We start from the raw sequence: 12538 nt of genomic DNA, 5'->3' as shown, positions 1-12538 counted from the left end.
TGGGTCAGTACCACTTTTGTCTCAGATTGGAAGCCCCATATGTCTCCTTCTTGGTGTTGTTTTTCATAGTGAAAACCGACGTGTTTATGAAAGCTGTAAAGTGCTCTGTGTCCCTGCCTTCTGCGTTCAGTGATCTGTCAACCTTCTGCCACCTGAGCTGAGAACCTGAACTAGCTGGAATTCACCTCTCTTTCAACTCCTCTCATCAAATTGGCTTTAGCTTTCTTTCCAAATATATCTTTCATGTGTCCCTTTGTTTTCTTTGTGTTTTGTGTTATGATCAAGTGATTTATTAAAACTCATAATTGGCTCATTCTAATAAACCCTGTAAGACCTTCTGTTTCCATTCTGCTATTTGGCCTTACTCCAGGGTGCCTCCCTCTTACTCAAAATGCTGAAGATTGTCTCTTCTGAGGATGCACTAAAATATGTGTGCCAATTTAAAAATATTCAGGAATTTGAGGTTTATTCTAACAGCTATGTAATATAATGTGGGAGTCAGCAAATGCAAAAACTCCAGTATCTTTCTTTTGAGTGAACTAGTTTCTAGAACGCCACTAAATAAGGTTAATCCTTCTTAACCCTGCCAGGTCAACCCTCCCTTTGCTGGTCAACCCACTAAGTCCTTGAATAAAGCGTCTATGTCAAGCATGCAATCTTCTGATGCCCTTCTCTCTGTCTCTAGAACAGTGTTTCTTTCTTGTTCTCTCATCCCTCTTCCCAAGGCCAATCCTCCAGTCTCAAAGGCTGCCTCTTGCACAGAGCCTCCTGGCCTGCACAGTTATCTCTCTCCTCTGTCCTCTCTGCCTGCTTGGGCATGTAAAGAAATGCTCTAAGAAGGTTGACTTTCATATATTTTTAAAACAAGTTGGTAGATATGTCTTGTGTGAGAGATCGAACTTAGGGCCTCAGGCATATTATAAAAGCAAGTGCTTGACTTCTGAATGTATAACCAGCACTATGCTATATTCTTTTTGTGTGCATGTTTTATCACAGTGACCAACCAACAGCTGTAGGCATACTGTAAACCATAAGGAGATATTAAGTGAGTACCACAGAAAATAGAGACCAGCACTCTGCCTAGGAATGTCATTATACACATAGCACGCGCACGCACAAACACATACACACACACACACACACACACACACACACACACACAGTTTGTTCAGCTCTGAGGAAACCAAAAGAGAATATCTTGCTTTTTTATTTGAACATGTAAGTGCATTTTTTTTTTTTTTGGCTCCCTGCTTTATACTAAGCAAAGGAGTAGAACAAAATGGAGAAGAAAGAAATGGCTTTGAACTCTAGTGTAATGGCAACAGGAAAGTGATGAGCCACTGCATGGAAAGAGAGTTCCTAGGTCATCCTTAGGTAACTAACTCCTCCTAATTATGAAACCCTAGCGGGAAATGAAGCAGATGGGGGTTTTGTTTTGTTTTGTTTTTAAGTGTTTTTCTGGTATTGAGGGAACTTGTAAAGAGAACATAGAAATATTTTTCCCAAAGTTTACAATGGAGTTACTTACCAGTGAGTTAAAATAAACAGATTTTGGCTGGGGAAAACTTGCCTAATACTCATGAGACAGTGATATTCTATCCCAGAACTTTAGACCAAAACAAAAAACAAAAACAGAACACACCAGGGCGGGGGGGGGGGGTTTTACGGGGAGCAATACTTAGAACATGCGTTCCTGCTCACTTATATTGCAATGGTCCCCACGTGTCAATGAGAGAGATGTGAAAGAGATGGCCTAAAATAGAATAAACCGCGTGTGGATTCTAGTCCTCTATTTGATCACCTTTGCCTGTGTGTAACTATGACCTGGGCAGATCTTTGGGACCTCAGTTTCTTCTGTTTGATGTTATGTCTGAAGGAGTAGAAGACTGCTCAAGTCTTTTTCAGTGCTGACTGGTGCGGTGGTCTGCATCTGGGAAGCCCCCAGCCACGGGTGGCTCTTCTGGTTTATGGAGTCCTGTAATGGATTTCAGCTGCACGGCAGAGACCCCTGCTTAAACAGTGCTCCCTTGAAAACAGTTATGAGAGCAGGCAGCCAAGAGCAGCCAGCAATAAAATGATCTGGGCTGACCTGAGAGGAGCACCCAGCAGGAGTTGATCCGGGAAATGAAGTCCCTTCTGCTCTGCTGCAGAAAAGGGAATACAAGTGACCTGGTCCAACTGAGCCATCTCTCCTGCCCGAGCTGATCCTGTGCTATTAATATCTGCCAGCTGCAGACCCAGAGCATCCCCTGCTGAGATCAAAGGAGCCCCTATCTTAGCTGGAACAAGGTCATCTGCACAGGGCTATAAAAGTAAGTCCTGGCTGGCTACAAGGATGGCTGTGGGGGAGGAGAAGTCAGGAGATGGGAGGCACTCTCCTGCTCCTTTCATCTCAGCTGACCAGCTGTTGCCCTCCCAGTGTTTGTAGAGTTGAGAGGTCTTTGTTTTTGTGTTGCTGCCTCTGCCTTATTCAATTTGTGCCTGGGTTGTTGTCTGGATTAAGCACACCCAGTGCTCACAGTTTGGGTCCCTGATATGAGTCCTTGAATTGAGGTTGCAGTGTTGAGTTACCCAGCTCCCGGTTGGGAAAGCCAAAGAAGGAAAGCATGGACCCCATAGGCCAAGGCCTTTCCCAGCCTACTCCTGCCCTACAGCTTGTGCCTTGAGAAGGAATTCTTAAGAGGACACATTCAATTACTTGGCATTTCGAAGGCTGCCTTTCACAAACTCACTCATTAATTCAAGAAAATAGAACATTCTGGACTCCTGCACACTTACCAAAACTGCGAAGTCATGTCATCCCATCCCAGTGTGCTTCTCAGTCTCTCTGGGCTGCACACACTCCGACTGTTTCTATGTCTGTATGGAAGAGATGCGAAGAGAATGAGAGGCAGACAAGCCCAGAAACATATACGGAGTGAGAAAGAAGCAATATGGGGAGGCGGTGTGGCAGGAATGCCAAAGTGTCCATACTAGAGCAGCCTCAGCCTCAGTGTGACAGGTCATTTGTCCCACTCTATATTAGAATTAAAATCCCACCAGTGAGTTGTTCTCTAGGCCCCTTACTGTCTTACAATAATATCAGGGCTAGAAAAGACTTCATCAACGTTCTGTTTGTCCAACCTGCTGTTTCCAAAAGAGACTGAGTAGAAATAATGATTTTGTTGTTTAACATTTTCCATAACTCTAGGCCTGGATAGGTACTGTCATTCACAGTATCTTTTTAAGTTTTTGTTCCATTGACACAAACCCTGACACATCAATTGTCAAAGTTCAGTCATTGGTTATTACAACTTTTCTGTTTCTTAGCTCTCGCTTCTTCCTTGTAGCCACTGAAGAGACCACAGGTTGGGTTCCTTCAGAACTGGGCCTCCTTCATTGGAACTCTTTCCCCATATTGATAATTAAAGAAAGGATCTAATGGTACAGCTGCCTATAAATGCATATCCTGAGGCAGAGTTGGTAGGTGATATTGGTATTTGGTAGCAAGACTGAAGCTCTGCTCAGCCCAACCATTAGCTTGCTTTCTTATGGTGGGTTAGGAAGGTAGCAGCTACTTTTAAATACGGTGACATGGCCCACTTGAGGAGTCCCAGGTGACTTCGTGGGATGGGAGACATTACTGGACTTCCATCCCATATTCTAGCATCTGGCACATTGTTATCTTCTTATCTCTCTTAGTAGTCTTTAGTAGATGATAGCACATGGAAACTAACCCTTAAAAGTGCATGGAAAGGTCAAGGATAGAACAAAAGAAAAACAAAATGCACTTCTTACTAGAACCAAAAGTGTTTTTTAGTTTGAATGCTGGGACTCCTTTCTATTCCTGTTGCAGTCAAGGGAATTGATGGCTGATTTCATTTGCAAGAGAAAGTATTTTGGGATTCAAATTCCCTAACCAGCCACCCTTGCAAAAAGCTGGAGTCCATTTGAAAGATTATATGCAAGTGTGTGTGGCTTGTGTGTCTTTTAAAATAAATTTAGCAAGCAAAAGCAGCTCAGAATGGTTGGGGCGAATCAGGGACTCGTGGTTGTGAAAGGAGCAGACTTCAAAGCATGGTATGAATTTTCTAGTTTTATTTCCACTCTTGCTTTCCAGCTGGATCTGCTCTGGATTTACTGCAGGATGTTTGAAAATGTGGCTCCCTGCTAATCTCAGACAGTTGCTATGATCAATGGTTTCTTTCATTTCCGATAAAAAACACTGGTGTTTCTGCTTAAATTGTGTGTACTTTCAGCTTTATTATTTTAGTTGTGATTTATTGTTCTGCATTACCCAAATTTGTAATCCATTAACCACAAACTTTTGGGTGGGTTGGTCAAGTTAGCCAACTCTCCCCACAAGTTAACTCCAAGGCCTTTCAGAGTTCAAGCTCACCCTGAAGTTCATAGGTTTGTATAGATCATGTAGACAAGGATATGGGTGGAGCGGGTTCATACCCACTCTTCGGGGGTATGGTGTGTGGCTGTACTTGGTGCTTTTGGTATAATTGGCATCAGGTATCACCATGTGATTCTGAGGTTAAAAGGAACAACTGTTATTAGCAGCCTTTGTATTAGCATTTCCAGAGTTCCATAAAATGTCTTAAAATGATAGATTTCTTAGTTCACCTCAAACAACTGAAGCATAAATGAGAGAAGCGATTGCTCCAAGGCCACACAGTGAGAGGAAGAGGTAGTGCCAGGGGCAGAAGTCACCATGCTTCCCACGGAACTTAGCTTTGGAGACTGCAGTGCTGTAGGAGTAAGTTTTGGACAAAGATATTTAAAGAACCCAGTGATCTTTCAGTTTTTTTTATTCCAAAGCCACAGACATATGTCAACACACAGGGCGTTTCATGTGTTTCTCTTCACAAGGGCACACACATCTGCCCACGTCCCACATTCCCTGCATTCTAGAATCTGTGGTACTTGACTATATATTACTTCCAGCAACTGTTTAGATGCCATGAAAAGTCTACTTTATAGGAAAAAAAATTAAAAGCACAAAAATGTGTGGTGTTTGGCTAAAGAAAGTCTAAATATTATGTAAGGCAGGAGAAACTGGAGTTGAGAGGAGAAGGACACAGCCTACAGATGTCAGAAAAGCTATAAATCTCAAGAGGGAGGGGAGCTAGTGGAGGGTTTTCAGCAAGGAGGCCAAGGAGGCAATATAACCATGGCTGAGGGATCAAAGCAGAAAAGGAACAGTAAAGTCAAACACCAGGAAGTCATGAGATCTGTGCTCATTTGGTGGAGGGAGACGCAGGTGAAGCCCAGGTGTGATGTGCAGTCACATAGACGACAGGTTAGACAGCGGAGAGAAGTCTTTGGGGTAGTTTTGGGAGACCTGGATATATGGTTTTTGTTGTGTTGTGTTTAAATTTTTAAGATTATATTTCTTTATGTATGTACGCATATATGTGTATGTGTGTGGCACATACATGTGGGCAGGTCAGAGAAAAATGTGTGGGGATTTGGCTGGTTCCTTCCACCATGTAGGTCCCAGGGATAAAATTCTGATGCATTTATCTAATTATTCTTTATTAATAAAAACTTGGGAGTCAGATATCGAGGTGAACCTGAATGATTAGAGAAGTGGTGGGGAGGTGACCAGTGACCTCCTCTCTCTCTCTCCTTCTTTCATCCAAAAGGACCAAGAATCTTTCTAAGCTCCACCCTATTATTTCCTGTGTCTCTCTATATGTCCTCTGTCCTCCAAAATCTCTATGGCTAATTTTGGCCTGCTAGTAACTAGTTCCACCTTCTTCAAAGTAGACTTTATTGCCAATTTCGGGAGTGTCAGAGTATGACAAAAATATACCACAACAAAATTCATCATCAGACTTAGTGGGCCCTTTACTCAGTAAGTCATCTTAGAGATTTTTGTTTTGTTTTGAGACTAGGTTTAACTGCATAGCCTAGGTTGGCCTTAAATCTGTGATCCTCCTGTCTCCACCTCCCAGATACTAGGATTACAGGTATCCATCTCAGTGTCCTGCTCCAGGATAGATGTTCTGAACCTATTTCTTCTTATTCTCAGACCTCTTTACCATCCATAATTTACTATCTGGTTTCCCCAATCTGCACATGTTTTTGTTAAGGTCTAAGGGCAAGAAAATCAAAGGGATGGGGGTCACCAAAACCAAGCTTTGTCAGTTGCCTCAGCTCTGGACATAACTGGGCCAAAGAGAATGGTACAATCCTGGAGGCTTTCCAGTTGGGAGGAATCTCCAAGAAGATATCCTTGCTGGCCATCATCACATATAATTCTGTTCTCAGAGTGAGAAGGTCAGTAGGTCGACTTGATGAAGGAGAAGGGAAAAAGTAGATGACTGGTTTAGTTTGTTCTGTGAGGCGACATGACATACTTTCAGAACGCAATGTAGAATTGTTGGGGGTTGGCAGGTGGAGTATCCCAAGATTCAGCCAGGTAGTCTGTCCTAAGAACTCAGAAGATAGCTGAACGATATTCCATTGTATAAACAGACCACATTTTCATTATCCAGTCAGCAGTTGGTATTCCTGGATATTGTGAACGGAGCAGCAATGAACATGGATGTGTTCGTTATCTCTGTAGTAGGAATATGCCCAGGATTGGTAAAGCATGGTCACATAGTAGATTTAATTCTAGTTTTTTGTGGAGCCTCCCAACTGATTTCTATGGTGACTTCCACCAACACTGTCTTCCTCTCCTCTTGTATATGCCAGAATGTTTTGGCTTTTTTTTTTAAAAAAAAAAATCTTATCCATTCTGACTGAGGTAAGATGAAATCACAAAGTAATTTTGATTGCATGTCCCTGATGACTAAGGATGCTTAAAACCAGACATTTGTGTTTCTTTTACTAAAAACTCTTTTTAGTTCCATTCCCCAAATTTTCATTTTGTTGTTTGTTTGGTGTTTATGTTTTTTTAGTTATTTGCATATTTACTAACCCTCTATGAGATGTGTAAGGGTTTATTTTTTTCCTATTCAGTTGGCTGTCTCTCCTTTCTTGAACCTAGAATCTGACGAGAGCTTGTGAGGTTCACTCAGTTCCCTCATTTTGGAAGCAAAGGAGCTGAAGCACGGAACACTTACACAGCTTGCTGATATTCACATCACAATAATTAATCGGAGCCAAACCTGGAGTCTGGCGCCTGAGCCTGTTCATCAGCACATGGCGCTCAGCTCTCAAGGATCTACACAGGGAGACTCCCCGGTCAAGTGTCTTGTTGCCAGAGCTGAGTGGACTGAAGGCTACTTCCTAGCACCACCCCACCCCACTCCTACCCCTGGAATCTCTCCATGGGCAGATATTCAGGAAGGAGTGTGTCTCAACAATGACAAAGCTTTGCATTTCAAGCAAGGGATCCAAGGACTGCCTTTGCCACCAACTGCTGTTCGAGCAAGTCACTTCTCTGGCCCTCATGTCCCTTGACCACACTAAGTGACACCTGTTGGCCTTCTCAGAGTGTTTGTAGAGCTGTGTCCCATCTTTTCAAAGCAAGTGTTCTATCCTCCTCTGAGCCTCAGGCAGGCTTCTCTCTCTATCCTGCCGGGATAAGCAGCGTAGACCCCAGGCTGGAGCAACCCCTCTCCAGGCGTTTGGCACCTCCCTTGTCAGTTTCTATGCTCGTTATCTGAAGCAGCAGTCTTTGCATTTTGAATCTATAATCAATATTTAGCATATTATCTATAAAGCCTGGTGCAAACAACTGTGCAGTTAAGTTATATAAAACACATCAGGAATAGGAAGTTTTAAAATGAGAAAGGTTCTAGTATTTGCTTCCCATATCCCACTTAGTGCGATATGTATGTCTGGCATTGGGTCATGTTCAAAGGTCTCCCTTGTTTTCTTTGGAGAATGCTTGCATATCATAATGAAGCTAACCCTTACATCTGAGTTGGCTAGGTGTTGTGCTTTAGGTGATTAGACAGGGAAAGATAAACAAATACAGAAAGGGCTGATAATGAGGTTTATACACATGCAACAATTTAGGTCTCACTGTTATACAGCACATAATGAGTTGCCAAGAATGAGGGAGAAAGGTCAAGTCCTATAAGATGGCTCAGTGGGTAAATGCACTCACTGCCGAGCCCGACCACCTGAGGTTGATTCCCAGAACCCCCATGATAAAAGAGAGAACCAAATTATTCTGTGATCTCCACATGCCTATCTGGGCAAACAGGTGCCCGCTAATGAATAAATAAGTAAATGGTTTTAAGGAAGAAATGGAGAGAGAGGTAAGCCTTTGTTGGTGACATGGTCTTTGTTGGTGATGGCACGAGCCACTGTCTTAGGATATCAGAACGAAACAGGAAAGACTCCTTGACTGGTCATCTTGAATTCCACAGTGGATGCGGCACCCTGGCTATCATCTGATAGACAGCCTTTGGCCCTGGTCACACCTACTGGCTGCTATGATTCAACTCCATGCTTCACGCAGAATTTACCAGACTGGTCCGTGTAACTCAGTGTAGCTTATACCCGAGGTGGGCAACTCTTTTTCTTGGCTAGCTTTTTACTGAGCACCAAATCAGATAGACTATTCCTAGGCTCACTCCAGGACACAAACAATTCAACACATGCTGGTGCAGTGGTTATGTCAGGGAACCTGGCTTTCCTCTGGTGATCATCTGGTTTTCTTGTCCCTTGGGGCTGGAGTTTGGAGTAACTATTGAAGCAGTCTTGAGAAAGCCGTTAACCCTTGAGGGGTGTAGTTGTTTATCAACAAGTATATTCAAAAAATGGTTTTCGGTCAGGGCCTCGCTACCAATGGCAGCCTAAGCTAATTGTTAGAATCATAATGTGATTTGCTTTCCCCTCCACTCAGAGAAATAGGAAACTCTAATTCACAGGTCATTTCTGGTGTTGTCACCAATTTGTGGTCTCAAATTAGGTCAGTCACCCCCCCCCCCACCACCTTCCGTCTCAAGTTGCTCGTCTGTTACCTGGGCTAATGCCTCTGATAAAATGCCCAAAGGAAACCTCACTTTGTTTCAGATTTTTTGAGAAACCATTTCCTTTATGGTGATGTACTTATCAGTCGAGTTTAGTGTGATTTAGTCTAGATATGAATTAGCGTGAGTCGAAGCTGCACAATCAGGAAAGTCATCTACCATTAGTCATGGCCTTTGTCCAGCTGACATTAAGCACCATAATAGGAATAGAGAGAGTATAGTCTTGACCCTTCGGCCTCCTGGCCAGCCTTCTTACAATGATGAGCATACCTGCAGTTTGTAACGTGTGTGCTGGGGATATCTCTGTAACATGTGGTTGGCAGCACATCGCTTTGAGAAGAGGTGCTTGGCTCCAGTCCGATTGCACTGGGAGTGGTCTGGGAGAGAAAGGGGTCGGAAATGTGTGTGGACCCCTGAGGGACAGGGTGCTGGTGTGCCAGGTTGTGAGTTTTACCCTCAGTAAAGACATCTAGAAGGGTGGGGAGACTCATGAGAAAGGAGGTGATTCTGTTGACCAGTCACCCTCGCTCAAACCAAGTGCGGCTGGGAAAGGAACCCAGCTCCTCCTGGATTGGATGAAAATATTGAATATTTTTTTTCCTAGCTGGAATTTGACAGGGTCAGTTCATGTCTGGGTTTTCAGCACTCTAAACAGGGCTCTTTTGTCTTAGGAGGCGGTCGGACTGGTTTTTCCTCCAGGCAGGTGCACAGAGGGCGGTTATTGTAGCCTGGAACACAAACACCGAGCCCCTCCACCCTCATCCACATACTCTCTCCAGCATGACTCAAGGAAGTAAAATGAACAATGACTCTTGCAACAGGCAAGCACTGTAAATGCCACTCCTGAATGAAATATTTCTTAAAACTTTGTATCCGTAACTTGATCGGCTCTTAAAACTTAATTATATGTCAGGGGAAAGGAAGCCATTGGCTCCTCCAGCTGTCCAGGTTGAACAAGAGCGCACAATGGACCATATCCGATTCGCAGCCATACTTAGGTAATCAGATTAATATCTCCTGAATTGAATTTACCCTTTTGATACGGACTCTTTCAGCTGCCTTGTTTCACATCTCAAATTTTGACAAAGCTGTGCGGCCTTTGAGTAAGTTCCCTGAAATCTATATGCGGGAAGCCTGTGCTCTTTGGAACACTTTTTGGGACATGTACCAATTAAATCTGTTTCTGGCACACTTTTAATGGCATGCTTTCCCCCCGAGTCAACAACTGCTCCAAAATCTGAGGTCATTTATTTAATTTAAAAGCAAAGGTTATGGAACAACCATTGCCGGCTTCACCAGCCAAGTTCCCGTGGCTTTGAAAGGGGAGATGAGGAAGGCGGAGGCTAATAAACTAAGATACTTATACACAAAATAAATTAAATGTCTCTGTTAAATGAATGTCAAACAGGGTTTGCCCACACCCACCCTGCCAACCTTCTTCCCCTTTCTCTTCAAACCAATCCCTTCCTTCTAGAGCTTGCTTACTCCAGAGGGAGTTTCACCCAGTGACTGTTGATCTCTCATAGGACAAACATCTGGACTAGATTTTTGTCAGCTGGAGTTGAGAGAGAACTGTAAATGATGCCGCGACTTTTTCATCCTTATTAAATTTATTTATAGCCAGTCTGTAGCCAGGAAGCAGGCCTGAGCCCTTGATTGGATGTTCTCGAGGAACGTAGGGCAGATGGCATTTCCCCCCTGTTGTTTTCTAAATAATATCAAAGATAGTGTTACATCATTCCCAGCTCAGGATTGTTTGTTTCTTACCCCGAAGGACACTTCATTAGGACATTTTGTGCGTCAGAATTCTCCCGCCGTGTTAGCTTATCCAGTGTGCCTTCCTTTCTGTCAGAAAGAGGAGGAAACGTGCCTGGCACAACATTTGAAAAGCTGCAGTGATGGAGACTCTGTCAGGTTTGAGACATAAACCAGTGTCATAGGGAGTTTCTTTGCCAGAGGAACTCAAACTGGGTCCCATTCTACTTTTCTCACTTAACAAACCTTCAAAGTTTGAGGCTCCAAAAAAAAAAGAAAGAAAAAAAAACTCAAAACCAAAACAACAACAAAATAACCCTCATTCATTTTTTTTCATTGTTGAAGTTAATTCAAAAGGCTCTACAAGAGATATTTCCAAATACTTTGCTCAGCCCTTCGACCATATTACATAACAATGCCTTAAGGGTTCTATAATTATTTAAGAAACAAACCTTCTGACTTAGTCCAATGAAGATTTCCTGTGGGCTCTGCCCATTACTGTGATTTGAGATGATCCTTCGATTTTTCCCTCACTGGCACCTATAACTGCTTAGTTTGTTTTGCCTTAAGGCTTGGGAATGAGGCTTGCTACCCACATTTTCTTCTCCAGAGTAGAATCTGTTCAGCTTCTTGCCACCCAAGTCAGCCATCCTCCGCCTGCACAGTGGAGCTTAATGTTGCTCATCCTGCTGAGGGGTCAGTCTCTGTTGTGAAACCATATGCACTTTTATTGGAAAAGCTGCCCCTGATGCCCACTCCCAGGCCATCCTCAGAGGAAACGAGGGATCCCGCTGCAGTATCTCAGCCCCCAGGGTCTCTGTCTCCCATCTACCTACAGATCCTTGTTGCAGCACCGCTTTTGCTCTGATGTTCCTGCATCACCGGAAGATGGGTGTTCTAGAAATGTCAGCAGATTCTTCTGCGTGTCATCCTGCTTGTGGAATAGGGAAGCCATTCTTAGAGCAACCCTCTTTTGAACTCAGGGTGGCCCTGTGTCCAGGTCTGATGGACAGACAGCGTCATCAAGTGGGGGTGGCTGCTATCTACTGTTGAGCCAACGCAATGGTGTCACACTGGCCCTGACAGCGAAACGAGCCCCAGGGAGGTCATTATTCATTCTTATCACTGTTCAGAGCACTAGGTTATAAAATGGGAGCGCCAAAGGTAAAGAATGTTTGTTATCAAGTAGGAAAAAAAGGACAGACACAGAGATGAAGTGCAGAGAAAGGTGAAGGGCTTGGGGCGACAGGGGAGATGACCAGATGGGGGGTGGCAGGGGAGACGACCAGAGGGGCTCTAGATTTGACTTCAGTGCTTTCAGGTGAAAATTATAGGTTGGTGAGGGGCAAAGAGTTTTCTGTCTATACTTAGAATCACCCACATAATTTTAATAAAATAATAATAATAAACACTTCTATTAAGTCTCCCTAAAGTTTTCTTTCTTTTTCCCCTAACTTTCTCTCTCTCTCTCTCTCTGTATATATATATGTGTGTGTGTGTGTGTGTGTGTGTGTGTGTGTGTGTGTGTGTGTTATGGAGGTCAAAGGATAACTTTGTGGAGTCGGTTCTCTCCACCCATCTTTTCATGGGTTGTGGAGATTGAACTTATGTCAATAGAATTTACCCACTGAACCATCTCAGCCAGCTTCAAAGCAGCATTTTCAAATGCATTGTGGTTGCTATGAAAGGTCCCAGCTAATGGAGGTTAAATGTCTGTCAAAGATGTGGACATGAACTAACACCGTGGTCTTAGACACTGATAAAGTTTGTTCCTCTGCCAAAAGAAGTGAGTGATGATGGGGAGATCCCAGCCCTGGCGCCTAGTAGGATATGGCAACGTTAAAGAAGGAAGAATTGTA

The 12538-nt window shown here is 43.5% G+C and overlaps 1 protein-coding gene across 7 annotated transcripts in view; it reads left to right on the top strand.

The window, feature by feature from the left end:
- Positions 1–12538, top strand: part of Rad51b (RAD51 paralog B) — a 515139-nt gene that overhangs the window by 370130 nt on the left and 132471 nt on the right. The window lies entirely within an intron of this gene.

This window comes from Myodes glareolus, chromosome 11 (genome assembly GCF_982192425.1).
Source record: "Myodes glareolus chromosome 11, mMyoGla1.1, whole genome shotgun sequence".
Classification (NCBI taxonomy): domain Eukaryota; kingdom Metazoa; phylum Chordata; class Mammalia; order Rodentia; family Cricetidae; genus Myodes; species Myodes glareolus.
Note: the sequence above shows the minus strand (reverse complement) of the source record. Positions and strands in the feature narration are given on the sequence as shown.